Source organism: Magnolia sinica, chromosome 13 (genome assembly GCF_029962835.1).
Source record: "Magnolia sinica isolate HGM2019 chromosome 13, MsV1, whole genome shotgun sequence".
Classification (NCBI taxonomy): domain Eukaryota; kingdom Viridiplantae; phylum Streptophyta; class Magnoliopsida; order Magnoliales; family Magnoliaceae; genus Magnolia; species Magnolia sinica.
Window position 1 is genome coordinate 55,971,664 of NC_080585.1, and position 14,907 is coordinate 55,986,570.

General features: G+C 42.7%; 1 non-coding gene across 1 annotated transcript; it reads right to left on the reverse strand.

The window, feature by feature from the left end:
* Window positions 1-7,519: 7,519 nt before the first annotated feature.
* LOC131224382 (small nucleolar RNA R71) lies at window positions 7,520-7,626 on the reverse strand. Its single transcript, XR_009160870.1, has one exon. It is a non-coding gene; the product is annotated as a small nucleolar RNA R71 (small nucleolar RNA).
* Window positions 7,627-14,907: the final 7,281 nt, after the last annotated feature.

Below are 14,907 nucleotides of genomic sequence, written 5' to 3' on the forward strand. Positions count from 1 at the left end.
AATCTTAACCTGACATAGATCCATTGTCAAAGAACTTTCTCTATACCATGTGCAGAAAATGGACCTCTGGATGAACTCCGTTAGCCCAAAACAACCACCCTTTGGCTATACCCTAAGTATACCATAGCCCTAGGGCCATTTACATCATATCTGGACATATATAAAACCCTTAACCCACCCCTCTCTCATTTCATACGAATTTTCCTAACCCTAGGAGAGAGAATGGTGAAAAGAGGAGGAAAGAGTGAGGAGAAGAGAGAGAGAGAGAGAGAGATAGTTGTTGGGATTCATTCCCACTGCTCCACATATCGAATCGTCTCTCCCGTGTCGCTATATCGGCGATTTCGACTCTATTTTTGGGTAAGAAATCCTAACCCTGTAACGTCTCGAAAAAATTCGTACTAGGACCTGAGTAGTACCTCAGGCAGAAATCACCCAGGACCAAAACCTTTAGAAATTAGGTTAATGTTAGTAAGTGCTAAACTAGAGTTCTTTTGAAATTAGCACTAATCACTTTAAATATGATCTGCAAGATCCAAAACGCGTAGAATCATTGACGCTACATTACCCTGAAATCTAGAATTCATCTTTAAACCCGGTTGCTCTTGGGAACATCTTGAAACTCCGTATCGGACTTGGACCGCCCGTCGAAAGTTCGATTACCCCGAAACTATATAGTTAAGACCGTATTACTGACTTGACAACCCCCTCGGAAATCAAGTCTTAACTGTGTCTAGAAATGTACAACTTGAACCCGGAGTGAAGAGTGTGAGAAACATGAAAATATTTAGAAATAAAAATCCGAATTTAAGTAATCTGAGTCGTGTCGCTTGCGGGTCAAATATAAGGATTCAGACCGTCAGAATCTTACCTAAATACACCCTTGGATCAGGAGAAATGTCCCACACATGTCGATGTACTTGTGGCCCTGATCAAGTGACCGTGACCGTTGAACTGAAACTGGTCCGCCATGACTGATCTGTAAATTCGATCGGGATAAAAACTTAGCCTGACCTAGATCCATGGTCAGGGAGCTTAAGTCCGACCGCACATGAAAAAAGGGACCACCAGAAGTGCTCCGTTGGACCGGAACGGCCCATATTTGGATATAACCTAAGTATACCTTGGCCTTGGGGCCATTCCCATCAAACCTGGGCCTATATAAGGACCTTAAACCCCCTCTCTCATATCCCATACGAATTTGAGAAACCCTAGGAGAGAGAGGAGAGAAAAGAGAAGGGAAAAGAGAGAAAGTGAGGGTGAGAGTTGGATATTCCTCCTGGGATTCGATCCCATTGCTCCTTGGCCTTAGCTACCGCATCTACATCACTAATCCGGCGTTTTCGACAACGTACTTGGGTAAGAAAACCTAACCCTAATCCGTTTTAGGGTTTCAGATAGTGTAAGTTATGAAATAGCTAACCTAATTTATGCTATAGGTTGCCAATCTGTCGTAGACAAAGACTTAGCTTTAAAACTGAGTTCGTTACGAGTCTACCGACGAAATGTGCGAACTTTAAACGTATAGGTTATGATTTTCAAGGCTTTCAATATCGATTAATGGTTTATTATTGATGTGGGTGCAATTTCACATGCCAAATGCGATGTTTGTATCGCGTTTCTGATTTATATGAACTATATTGAGTTTAGTGTATTCCATGTATATGTAGAAAGTATCGTATACGTATGAACTTTGAACATATGCTTGCCATGATTAATTGTCATGTGTTTGTGCTAGTTGTATGTGTAACAACTCCTTGGCGAAAGGATTTGCCCTAATATGTGCTATCACCAACATACGTCATGTATGTTGGAATGTGTAGTCTAAGTGTTTGTAGAAATGTCTGAATGAATAAGTGTGTGATATATTGTACTTTTTATGTGCGTTGAGAAGAGATTCTCAACTACCTTAACGATGTGTATGATTTCCTCCATGTAACTTATTTTCTTTGTCTGTTTTACTTAGACACTGCTTATGTGTGAATTCATGTTTAAGTTGAAATCCATCAAATGCTCACATGCTTGTATTTGGAATTGTTGATCAATTACGGTTCTGATTTACTCGTATGAGTATCTGTTATAATTGAATATGTTTGGGACTATGGAATAGTCCAGGCAATCAGTAACAAGTCCTGATATGGTGGCTGAGGTTGTCTCGTCACATAGGACGTGATCGATGAATCCGAGTTGTACTTGGGTGGTCGACAGTGGTTAGGCCACACGGAGTGCTCACGCACTTCATGTCGATTAACTCAACGTGCGCTCGTACTAATCGAGCTCGTCAAGTAACCCGATTGACCCGATGTATGTTCACCATGTATGGACGCTACTGCTTGAATCTAAGGTACCAAACTCACCAGTGAAAATCCTTTTAAACCTTGGTACCTCGATCCGCTAAGACTCATGAGCCGGGCATGGTGGTATGGGACACCGTGGTCGAGCTGTCGGCCTACGCTGGGGTGACGAGCCTCCCCGTAATGACCAGTGAGCAACCCAGACTTGTGAGCCGAATATGGTGGTATAGGACACTGTATCCGAGCTGTTTGCCTACACTGATAAGGTGACGAGCCCTTTGTAGTGACCTCGAGCGTACACTAAGACTACGTAGAGGCGACGAGCCCTTACGTAGCAACAAGAGTACACTAGGCCTGCACTGATAAGGTGACGAGCCCTTTGCAGCGACCTAGAACCGTAACATCGTATGAGATTTACTAGGATTGACGACCCTAGAATGGATCATTGTTTGAGAATTGATATAAGAGAGGTACCTTAGCTTCCCAATCCTATTGTATGAAAAGGACTAATAATAACTTGGTAATCAAGCTCATGTCATCGCACTGCATGTGTCCTGGGTTGAAGAGCACAAAGGGAAGAAAGCATGCCGCGATCATAAGATGGTTCACACGAGGGAGTGTAGGTGAGGGCATGCATCATGCTTATATTTCATCCTTGCATTAATCAGAGTACTTAGGGATGTTTGATTGTATTGCTTTATCATTACTACTTGACTGAATTGAGAACATGTTAACCTTTGCTTTATTGTTCCACTGAGTTGATCACTCACTCCCACGTTACGGGACGGTGTTCTAAACACCCACCAGACTCTGTCTTAGTTGCAGATGACAATGCGACTCAGGAGACGAAGCTCGATTATTATGATGATCAGGATGCGTTCTCATATATGTAATTCTCCGGTGGTTTCACCTAGGCCACCTGAATCGATGAGGCTACAGGGTTTATTTTTGTAGTTAAACTATTTTGAACTATTACATGTATATGATGACTCAGTGATGTATTCATAGTCTAGAGAACGATCGTGATCTTTTTGGTTCATACACGTCTATATACATTTTCCAGTCTTCCGCTTGTATTATATGAATTGATCTGGAGTATGAATTACCGTTTTGGTATAATCCCACTCATGATTAATGCACTAACACAGACAACATTTAATCATCATTATTTATGTTGCATAAGTGATGCGTTGGAACTCGTGGATTGAGTTTATGCTCGACCCCCGATTTTCAGGGCGTTACAAGCCACTATACTTTAAACTGGACCTGGGTTATGGTCACACGACGTATGCTGACGCGTTTAGACCTAGGTGGGTGTGAGAAAAATCTAGAAACAAGCTTAAGATTCTCCGATTTCGCCAATTGGCAAAGTTCACCGAAATCGATCATTTTGCTCGGGTCTGTACCCATCCATGATGGCATGAGTCGATCCCGAATCACCCCTAGACCGTCAATTGACGGGTTTCGATCATGTTTTGTTTCGTCCCAGCCGTTTAAAATTGGTAAACATGAATATATGCCAGAATTTATTCGAAATGACCCGAAACGAGTAGAAACAGAGTGAGGGGCCAAACGACACACCTCTAGGGGGACCCAGGGTGGGACCCACATCTTTTTGGGACCCAGGGGGCAGGAGGACCTTGCCCAAAGGGCGAGCCCTCATCGAAAACTCCAGTGGCCGGCGAGGACCTCGCTGCCAAATGGGCCTGGCCGGGGGGGGCGGCTCGGGCCGATCCTTCCTAGCTGTTGTGGGGCCCACGCACGCAGGTGGGGTCTGTTAAAGACCCTTCTATACCATCTTCCCTTCATAAACTACTACCCCAAGCTTCCCCTTTCTAAAAAAAAATCAGATTTTTCACTCAAATCCCTCCTTCAAGCACTCCCTTTCTCATTTTTGTGCAACCCTTGCACCACCCTTTCAAAAACCCCCTACCACCGCTGCCAACTCCTTTCCATTCTCTCATTTAAGCTCTTAAACCCTCCATTTGAGTCTCAAATTCATGTAAGCTCACTAACCTACTTGGTTTTATCATTTTCCCTCTTTATTTCTCTTTCATTTGAGCCTACACATCCCCCTTTTGTAGCTCAAGATTTCAAAACCCAACAATCCCTCTTCTAATCTTCCTTATTCCTTCAACTTTCTTCATTCCTTCTCTTTTTGGAGCACACAACTACCATTGTGTGCTTCAACACTCTTGTGAGCCTATAATCCATCTTATAACCACTTTTTCCTTCTAGTTTAATGGCTCTTTTTGAGCTTGTGGCGACTATTTTTACGTATATGATAATGCTTAATGGAGTATTTTAATTGTATTTTTGTTATAGGATGAAGTCAAGAGCGTTAATTGAAAATTGATGTTAAAGGCATGGATTTCATGATCCAAAGTCTCCAGAGCACGGGATGGACTCCAGGGAATCAATAATGAAGATTTTACACGCCTGAGATCTGAGGAAAGCAAGCCAAAGGGGCCCGAAAAGGGTCCAGAATGCAAGATCACATGGTTCCCGCTATCCGATCAGTTCGAAACTTCATACATGGGATGAGGGCCGTAAATTAACCGTACATATTAAATTTCAGCCATTGAAGAGCTCGGGAAGTGGTCTAACGGCCAGATCAGCCCTTTAATTCATTAAGTGGGGCCCGCTGGATATCTGGATATACATCAATTTTGGTCCTGACGGTGGAAATAATATGAGAAAAAGGATGGACGGTGCGGATTTCTTGAAATCATCACAGTGGACCTATATCTATAGCGTGTGTACACAGTGCACATGTGCACTGCTTGAGCACCGAACGGACTAAAGTCGGTCAGCAGCGCTGACCCGACTTTCTTATTTCAAAAACGGAGATTTCCGTTTCAGCGCGCGTAACGGACGGAAATCCGTTTTTTACGGACCGCTGTGGGCCCCACCGGTAGCACGTACGGTTAATCTAAACCGTTCATCGTGTAGAAGGGCTCAATATCTACAAAACCATGTTTTCCGTTTATGCTCATGCGTGCACACGTGCGTGATACAAAGGCCACAAACAGGCCGTCTTGTGACGTTCAAAACTGATTTTGTTCTGATTTCTTCTCTAGGCCGTGTCAATGGACGTTCAAAACTATCCATCTTTGAACGAAATCTCGTCCTCTATCCAATGGACGGGGTGGATTTCCCCAAAAATGCTTATGTGGGGCCCACCGAGCATCACAGCGCCGGACGTGCGAAGGCTTACGCACGTCCGCGAAGAGCTGACTTCCGGGCGGTTGTGGCCCACCATCTTCGATCAGATGGAAGATCTGATCCGTCCATCGTGTAGAAGGCTTCGAAAGCTTCAAAACCATGTTGACATTCCTCGCCCATGCGTACACACGTGTGCGGTACAGAGGCCAAAAGTAGACTGCCCCGGGACGTTCAAAACTGATCTTTTTGTATTTTCTTCTCTGGGCCGCACTAATGGACCTTCAAAACCACCTATTCTTGACTGAAATTTCATCCTGAATCCAATGGATGGGGTAGATTTTCCAGAAAATGCCTCTGTGGGGCCCACCGATCACGGCTGCGAAAAATTGCACTTCGAGTCCTTCTACGACTCTGCCACCGACCCCAGCCATCCAGCAGCTATAAAAGGGGAGTTTTGGACGTGGGAAAGGCATTCAGAACCAGGGGATTCCAGATCTGGAGCAAGGGAGAGAAGAAAGAGAAGAAAGAGAAGAAAGAAAAGAGAGAGAGATTGTTTGGTTTGTCGTTTTTTTTATGAATTTTATTTAATATTTTTTTATGGATTTTATGGGTCACTAATCTCTCAGCTAGGGCTGAGATGAAGCCCCTAATTTGATTAGCTCTTGTATTGGTTGATTTACTTTGAATATTAATTAATTTGTCTCTTTCTCTAAGTGGGCTTTATGGGTTTAAATTCTATACTTCTCCATCTATGAACTTAACCAAAGTACATATATGGATGTTGTTTGGATGCTTATTATAGGTGCTTGTGTCTGAGCAAGAACCGGTTTCCTATAGAGGAAGAAACAGGGTGCTTTAATGAATGTACATTCCATGTACCCGACCAAGGACATGGGATATATCATTCATGGCATTGCTTAAAGGAATTAGACAGTCTGTATGCCCGATTAAGGACACAGATTGTGCTTTCTCTATTTAAGTGGTATCAATCTAGATCAAGGTGAATCAACAGACAAAACAAGGGTTAGGATAATTAGGGGTGGATTCGAAAGTCCTAGTGCCCTCTCTCTGATTGAATTTTCTTCCCTGTTCTTAATTAATTATTTTTCATAAAATTGTGCTTAGTAATTCATTCCATTATTTGTTGGATTAGTTAAGGAGAATCATAGATTTGAATTGTGACGACCAGTCCTCGTGGGAACGATCTCGTAATACGTACCGTATCTACATCTGATTCGTATACTTGCGAGTTTAAAAATCATTTAAATCATGTTGGTTTAAATAAAACATCAAGTTTTGGCCCTTGCTTAGGATTTTTTTTCTAGCATTATTTTAGTAAATTTAATTTATTTTTGTTTTCTTTTTGTTTACAGGAATTAAGGAAGGAAGCTGCTAACATTGTCTTCAAAAGGAGGAGCTCTCTATTCTTCAGACATCAATCATCTCCTTTCCCGGGTTCTTTCTTCCCATTCTTATTTACATAGTTTTAACTTGTTTTAGAATCTCATAGTTTCTAGGTCTAGTTTTATTTCTCTTAGGTTGCTTCTTTGTTTAATTTTCTTTCTTACATTGCAATAACATAGTTTATGCTAGGACGTAGGTCTCTGAATTTAGAACTAGCACCGTTTGATCCTGAGATTGAAAGAACAATTCGTGAACGATTGAGAAATAATCCTGTTGAAATGGCAAATGAGACTGAAGTTAAAGCTCTCAAAGATTATTCAGCTCCTGTCCAATTTAATGCGCCTTCATGCATAGTGTTGCCAACCACTACGGCAGCACACTTTGAACTTAAACCTGGAGTCATACAATTGTTGCCATCCTTTTATGGATTGGACAAGGAGGACCCATATCATCATGTGAAGGAATTCTTAAACATTTGCTCCACCTTTAAGTTCCAAAACTTCTCAGACGATTCGATCCGCCTACGCAATTTTCCTTTTTCCTTGAAGGATAAGGCGAAAGCATGGTTGAATTCCCTAGAAGTTGGATCTATCACTACATGGGACCAACTGTCTAAGAAGTTCTTAAACAAGTTCTTCCCCGTTCACAAAACCAATGCCCTCCGTAGAGAAATTACTAACTTCACACAAAAAGAGGGCGAGCACTTTCATGAATGTTGGGAAAGATGGAAGGACTTGCTTCTTAAATGTCCTCACCATGGTTTTGAGAAGTGGCAACAAGTTCAATACTTCTATGACGGTCTGACACCACAGAACCGTCGCATGGTTGATGCCACCAGTGGAGGGTCATTCATGACCAAAAGTGATGTCGAGGCGTGGAACTTCTTTGAAACCTTGTGCGAAAATTCCCAGCAATGGGATTATTCAAATAGAGGTGACAAAAGTCCCCAACCACAAAAGAGAGGTGGTATATATGAGATAGGAGTCATACCAGAGCTGAGTGCCAAGCTTGATAACCTGACAAAGAAAGTTGATGCTCTGGTATTAAATAATGGACCACCACAAACAGCTCAAGTCGAGGCATATGCCACATGTTCCAGTCCTGCCCATCCTATGCAGTCTTGTCCATCTGGTGCAGCGTTCCCAGAACTTCTCTCTGAACAAGTTCATGCTATGAACACTTTTCAAAAATCTGGGAATGATCCTTACTCGAACACATACAACCCAGGGTGGGCTAGACATCCAAATTTTTCTTGGGCAAAAGGACCACAACAAGGAGGACCATCTGAAAATCCTCCCATGCAACCGCACCTCCAAGTTGGCAGTCAACAACCTCAACAGTTTCCACAATATCAACAACTGCCTACACAATCAAGGAAACCATCTCTTGAGGATACACTCCATCTTTTCATGCAGAGTTCTCTCCAATTCCAAAAAGACACCCAACAAACCTTACTGGCCAACCAGCAAAGCTTACATGCAAATGCACAATCCATTGCCAAGCTGGAAGTACAAATGGGTCAACTAGCTGCCACATTGAGTGAGAGAGAGAAGGGCAAGTTCCCTAGCCAACCTGAGGCTAATCCAAAGGGACAGTATGAGATTGGCTCTAATTCCAACCAAGGGCAATATCATGAGCAGGCTAAATCGATCACTACCCTTAGGTCAGGCAAGCAGATTGATAACAGAATAGAGATGCCTGGGGATGAATCAAATTCTAAAACAGAAGATCAAGATGAAGCAGAGAGCCATACCAATGCATCCGAAGTCCAAAAGCTCTCTGACTCTCCAAGAGCCACGAATGTACCACCTTATGTGCCCAAAGCACCCTTTCCTCAACGTCTGGCACCAATAAAGAAAAGAAATAACTTTGATGAAATCTTGGATGTGTTTCAAAAAGTGCAAGTCAACATCCCGTTGCTTGACGCTATTAAGCAAGTCCCTGCTTACGCTAAGTTTCTTAAAGATTTATGCACTCAAAAGCGTAAGCAGAATGTTCATAAGAAAGTCTTCCTTGCAGAGCAGCTCAGCTCCATGATTCAACATAACACCCCTCCTAAATTTAGGGATCCAGGAGCTCTCACCATTTCTTGCGGCATAGGAGATCATAAGATCGGGAAGGCATTACTTGATTTAGGGGCGAGTGTCAATTTGTTACCATATTCGGTCTATGAGCAATAGGACTTGGTGAGTTGAAACCGACTAAGGTAACATTACAACTAGCCGATAGATCTGTCAAGGTGCCCCGGGGTGTTATTGAAGATGTGTTAATCCAGGTTGATAAATTTTATTTTCCAGTGGATTTCATAGTTATAGATACTCAGCCTGTCCAGAATCTTCATAGTCAGATCCCAGTCATTTTGGGTCGTCCATTTTTGGCCACATCTAATGCTATTATCAATTGCAGGAATGGAGTTATGAAATTGTCCTTTGGTAACATGAATATTAAACTCAATGTTTTTAATGCAGGACAACAACCCTCAGATTTGGATGACATATTTGAAGTGGACATGATCGAGAGCCTTGTGCAGGACTCCTTCCGTACATCTTTCGAAGATCCTCTTAAGACCTGCTTAGCACAATCGGGCATGGATTTTGACATTGATAGTCCCATCCATGAAGTCAATGCATTGCTCGACTCTACTCCTATATTGGAGACTGAAAAATGGAGAGCGAAAGTGGAACCTCTCCATCCCTCTGAGACTCTTCTTGACAGCATAGCTTCCAACTCTGAGAAGACAAAGGCGAGCAGGCTGCTTAATGTTCTTAGAGCATATAAGGCAGCAATTGAACGGAAGATAGTGGAAATACAGGGAGTATGCCCCACGATATGTATGGATCATGCTGTGGAAATGTCGCATAACATGCAAAGGAAGCGTGATCCTAACATAGAAGAAGTCGTTCGAGCAGAAGTCCTTAAATTATTTGACGACAGTGTCAGTTGCCTTATTTCAGATAGCACAGTTCATGGGAACTCACATCACTTGTCTGGGATCGGTTAATGAAAGTGTTGAGGTAATTTCTTTGGCGGACCCCGGTTATAAAGATTATTTCATTCATGGTCCGTTCTTGTCTGGCTGAAGACGTTAAACTTAGCGCTCATGGGAGGCAACCCAGCCTTTTGCTTTATTGTATTGCTTTTTATTTCATTCATTTTCATTTTTCTGAGTTAGTTACTTCAATGTTTGTGGGTAACATTACTGCAAACCCTCACGAGACTACAACTCGTCCACTAGGGGTAACCTAGGGGTTTAAAGGCTTGTTGCATGCGCTAAATGCAATCGAGAGCACCTGCGAAAGTGGTATAGGTAGGATCTTCTTTTGTTTTTCTTTTTGTTATTTTTGCTTATGTTGATTTCTCTCTTGTGCTAACTCGCTTTTACGTTGAAAATTTTCACAAATTTTGAGAAAGCTTCTTGATTCTCCATCCAGGTATTGTCTTTTCATCACTCCTCTTTTATTCTCGTTGTCTCATGTGCATTACTTGTTTATTTCTAATACATTGAGGACAATGTAGATTTTCGGTTGGGGGTGGGAGATTAGGGTACCTAATCAGTATTTTCTTAGTCCTGAGGAAAATTTGTGAAAATTTTAAAATTTTTACAAAATTTCTATTGAATTCAAAATGACTTTGAAGGATAGTTGTGATTTTAACATTATAAGATACCTGATGTTGGTAACTAATGACTCTTAGATTCGGCCATCTGCTTGATTTCACAGTCAATTTTGAATTGTTAATCCATGATTAGACGTTGTGAACATTGATTGAGTCATGATTTTACATATCACATCTCGCTTGCACATTAAGTTTTGGTTCGATAACTGAATGATTAACTTGGTAAAAAGAAGAATTAAAAGGCTAAGTCACATAATCTTCGCCATAGGTTTGCTCCCTATAGGTATAGATTTGATTCTCCATAGTTGACTTATAAAAAATGAGGCGACGAGTTTTCGCCATAGGTTTGCTCCCTATAGGTAAGAACTTGATTCCCCTCATTTGCATTACTGCTCATAAAGAAAATCAAAGGCTGGTAAAATTAAAAATTAATCTGTGAGATAAGTGTTGGTTTCAAGCTTGGTTGTCACGAATTACCAATGATATCATGAGATTGACAATTGGATCTCTTAATGTTTGTAAGTCGAGATTACACTTTACATTCATGGAGCTCGATGTTCAGAAATGTTCTAATTAATGGATTAATATGTTGAACTCGATGATGAAGTTTACTGTGAGCTTGATTTCAGGAGAAAATTCTACTTACCATTCATGAATCTTAGAATTTTCACATCTCAGCTGTCTGTTCACAAGTTACTTGAGTTACAGGAATCATCTTTTATTTCTAAAATTATTTTTCGCATACTTTGCTCGGGACTAGCAAAATGCTGGTTGGGGGTTGTGATCAGGGTCAAATATTGCATATCAGACCCCAGTAATTACCAGATTTTACGTATATGAAAATGCTTAATAGAGTATTTTAATTGTATTTTTGTTACAGAATGAAGTCAGGAGCGTTAATTGAAAATTGATGTTAAAGGCATGGATTTCATGATCCAAAGTCTCCAGAGCACGGGATGGACTCCAGGGAATCAATAATGAAGATTTTACACGCCTGAGATCTGAGGAAAGCAAGCCAAAGGGGCCCGAAAAGGGTCCAGAATGCAAGATCACATGGTTCCCGCTATCCGATCAGTTCGAAACTTCATACATGGGATGAGGGCCGTAAATTAACCGTACATATTAAATTTCAGCCATTGAAGAGCTCGGGAAGTGGTCTAACGGCCAGATCAGCCCTTTAATTCATTAAGTGGGGCCCGCTGGATATCTGGATATACATCAATTTTGGTCCTGACGGTGGAAATAATATGAGAAAAAGGATGGACGGTGCGGATTTCTCGAAATCATCACAGTGGACCTATATCTATAGCGTGTGTACACAGTGCACATGTGCACTGCTTGAGCACCGAACGGACTAAAGTCGGTCAGCAGCGCTGACCCGACTTTCTTATTTCAAAAACGGAGATTTCCGTTTCAGCGCGCGTAACGGACGGAAATCCGTTTTTTACGGACCGCTGTGGGCCCCACCGGTAGCACGTACGGTTAATCTAAACCGTTCATCGTGTAGAAGGGCTCAATATCTACAAAACCATGTTTTCCGTTTATGCTCATGCGTGCACACGTGCGTGATACAAAGGCCACAAACAGGCCGTCTTGTGACGTTCAAAACTGATTTTGTTCTGATTTCTTCTCTAGGCCGTGTCAATGGACGTTCAAAACTATCCATCTTTGAACGAAATCTCGTCCTCTATCCAATGGACGGGGTGGATTTCCCCAAAAATGCTTATGTGGGGCCCACCGAGCATCACAGCGCCGGACGTGCGAAGGCTTACGCACGTCCGCGAAGAGCTGACTTCCGGGCGGTTGTGGCCCACCATCTTCGATCAGATGGAAGATCTGATCCGTCCATCGTGTAGAAGGCTTCGAAAGCTTCAAAACCATGTTGACATTCCTCGCCCATGCGTACACATGTGTGCGGTGCAGAGGCCAAAAGTAGACTGCCCCGGGACGTTCAAAACTGATCTTTTTGTATTTTCTTCTCTGGGCCGCACTAATGGACCTTCAAAACCACCTATTCTTGACTGAAATTTCGTCCTGAATCCAATGGACGGGGTAGATTTTCCAGAAAATGCCTCTGTGGGGCCCACCGATCACGGCTGCGAAAAATTACACTTCGAGTCCTTCTACGACTCTGCCACCGACCCCAGCCATCCAGCAGCTATAAAAGGGGAGTTTTGGACGTGGGAAAGGCATTCAGAACCAGAGGATTCCAGATCTGAAGCAAGGGAGAGAAGAAATAGAAGAAAGAGAAGAAAGAAAAGAGAGAGAGATTGTTTGGTTTGACGTTTCTTTTATGAATTTTATTTAATATTTTTTATGGATTTTATGGGTCACTAATCTCTCAGCTAGGGCTGAGATGAAGCCCCTAATTTGATTAGCTCTTGTATTGGTTGATTTACTTTGAATATTAATTAATTTGTCTCTTTCTCTAAGTGGGCTTTATGGGTTTAAATTCTATACTTCTCCATCTATGAACTTGACCAAAGTATATATATGGATGTTGTTTGGATGCTTATTATAGGTGCTTGTGTCTGAGCAAGAACCGGTTTCCTATAGAGGAAGAAACAAGGTGCTTTAATGAATGTACATTCCATGTACCCGACCAAGGACATGGGATATATCATTCATGGCATTGCTTAAAGGAATTAGACAGTCTGTATGCCCGATTAAGGACACAGATTGTGCTTTCTCTATTTAAGTGGTATCAATCTAGATCAAGGTGAATCAACAGACAAAACAAGGGTTAGGATAATTAGGGGTGGATTCGAAAGTCCTAGTGCCCTCTCTCTGATTGAATTTTCTTCCCTGTTCTTAATTAATTATTTTTCATAAAATTGTGCTTAGTAATTCATTCCATTATTTGTTGGATTAGTTAAGGAGAATCATAGATTTGAATTGTGATGACTAGTCCTCGTGGGAACGATCTCGTAATACGTACCGTATCTACATCTGATTCGTATACTTGCGAGTTTAAAAATCATTTAAATCATGTTGGTTTAAATAAAACATCAAGTTTTTGGTGTTTTGAGCTTGTGGTGACTATTTTCTCTCTTTCCACCCTTCTTTCTCTCATGGGAAAGAAAAGAGCTCCTGTGGAAGAAGCTGGGCCTAGTCGCCCTACTCGTTCGAGGAAACCGAGAGGTGCCACCGCAAGTTTGAGCGTCAATCGGGAGCTTCAGACTAAACGGGATCTTGATCCCCAGGCTCTCGTCGGAAGGACGCTATTGGTGGAGCTGTCGCATGGAGTTTATGAGGGCCATAGGGTCCTTTTTGAAGCTCATGTGTATGCAAGGCTATTTGGGGAATACCTCTTGCTCGAGTGCCTGGAAGAGGCCGGGTGGGGTCTGCTATTTGAGGGCGAGTACCGCGTCAATGTGAGCACTGTCTGAGCTTTCTATACCCACATTCGAGTGCCTACGCTGGAGCTCTTACAGTTCAAGATCCCTTGTGGAAGAGATTGGGAAGCCACCATCGACGTTGGTTTGGTATCTCGGCTTATGAATGTGCCTCTTGGCGAGGTACATGCAACTGAGAAGAATCTGAGGAGTGTACATGAAAGAGATCGCCGCACATGGGCCCTTTGTGGCCAACTGGTTCAGTGGCAATCCAACAATAGCCTTCTAGTGACCCATATGTCTGGCGACTTCCGTCTGCTTCACCACATCTTCACGTTCAACGTCTACCCCAGGTGGAGCAACCGCAGCGAGTGCACGCGCCTGATGGTAGATTTCTTATATCAAGTGGGGCAGGGAGAGAAGTTGTGTGTGCCTACGTATGTTCTGCGACAGATAGTTCTCACCGCACGCTCTAACAGAAGGTCGGATTCGCTCCCATTCGGCCGACTCATATGCAAGATTGCACATGAGTTTGGCTACAGGCTTGGGGCGGAAAAGCCGGTGCCGATCCATTACATCAATGAAGCGACTCTCAATCAGATGGGAATCGGGCCGCGACAACGACAAGCCCGACTTGAAGAGAGTGAGGATGAGACAGAGAGCGAAGAGGAAGAAGAGGGAGCTGAAATAGAAGAAGAGCAGAGCGAGGAAGAAGAGGAGGCCCAGGATACGGATGAGAACTCCCCTCCTGCGGTACCGGAGCATGGCACTGTTCAAGCTCGCTTAGCTCAACTTGAGGAAGGTCAGGCTGTCCTACGACAGGATATAATGGATCTTCGGGGCCTCGTGAAACATAAGTTTAAGAAGGTGACTCGCACTTTGAAGTCCATCCTGTGCTGCCTGCAGGATAAGGGTGCACCTCCTCCGTCGCCAGACTCGGATGCCTAGTCATCCAAGTCGTTGCCCCGTAGCTTGTTTGTTTATTGTCTTAGAATGTTTATGTTTCAATGTTTAAGAACTTAGTAGCATCGTGGATAGATAGTGTGTTTGTGGTTGACAGTTGCTCTACGTTGGTAGTCTTGCTTTGTAATAGC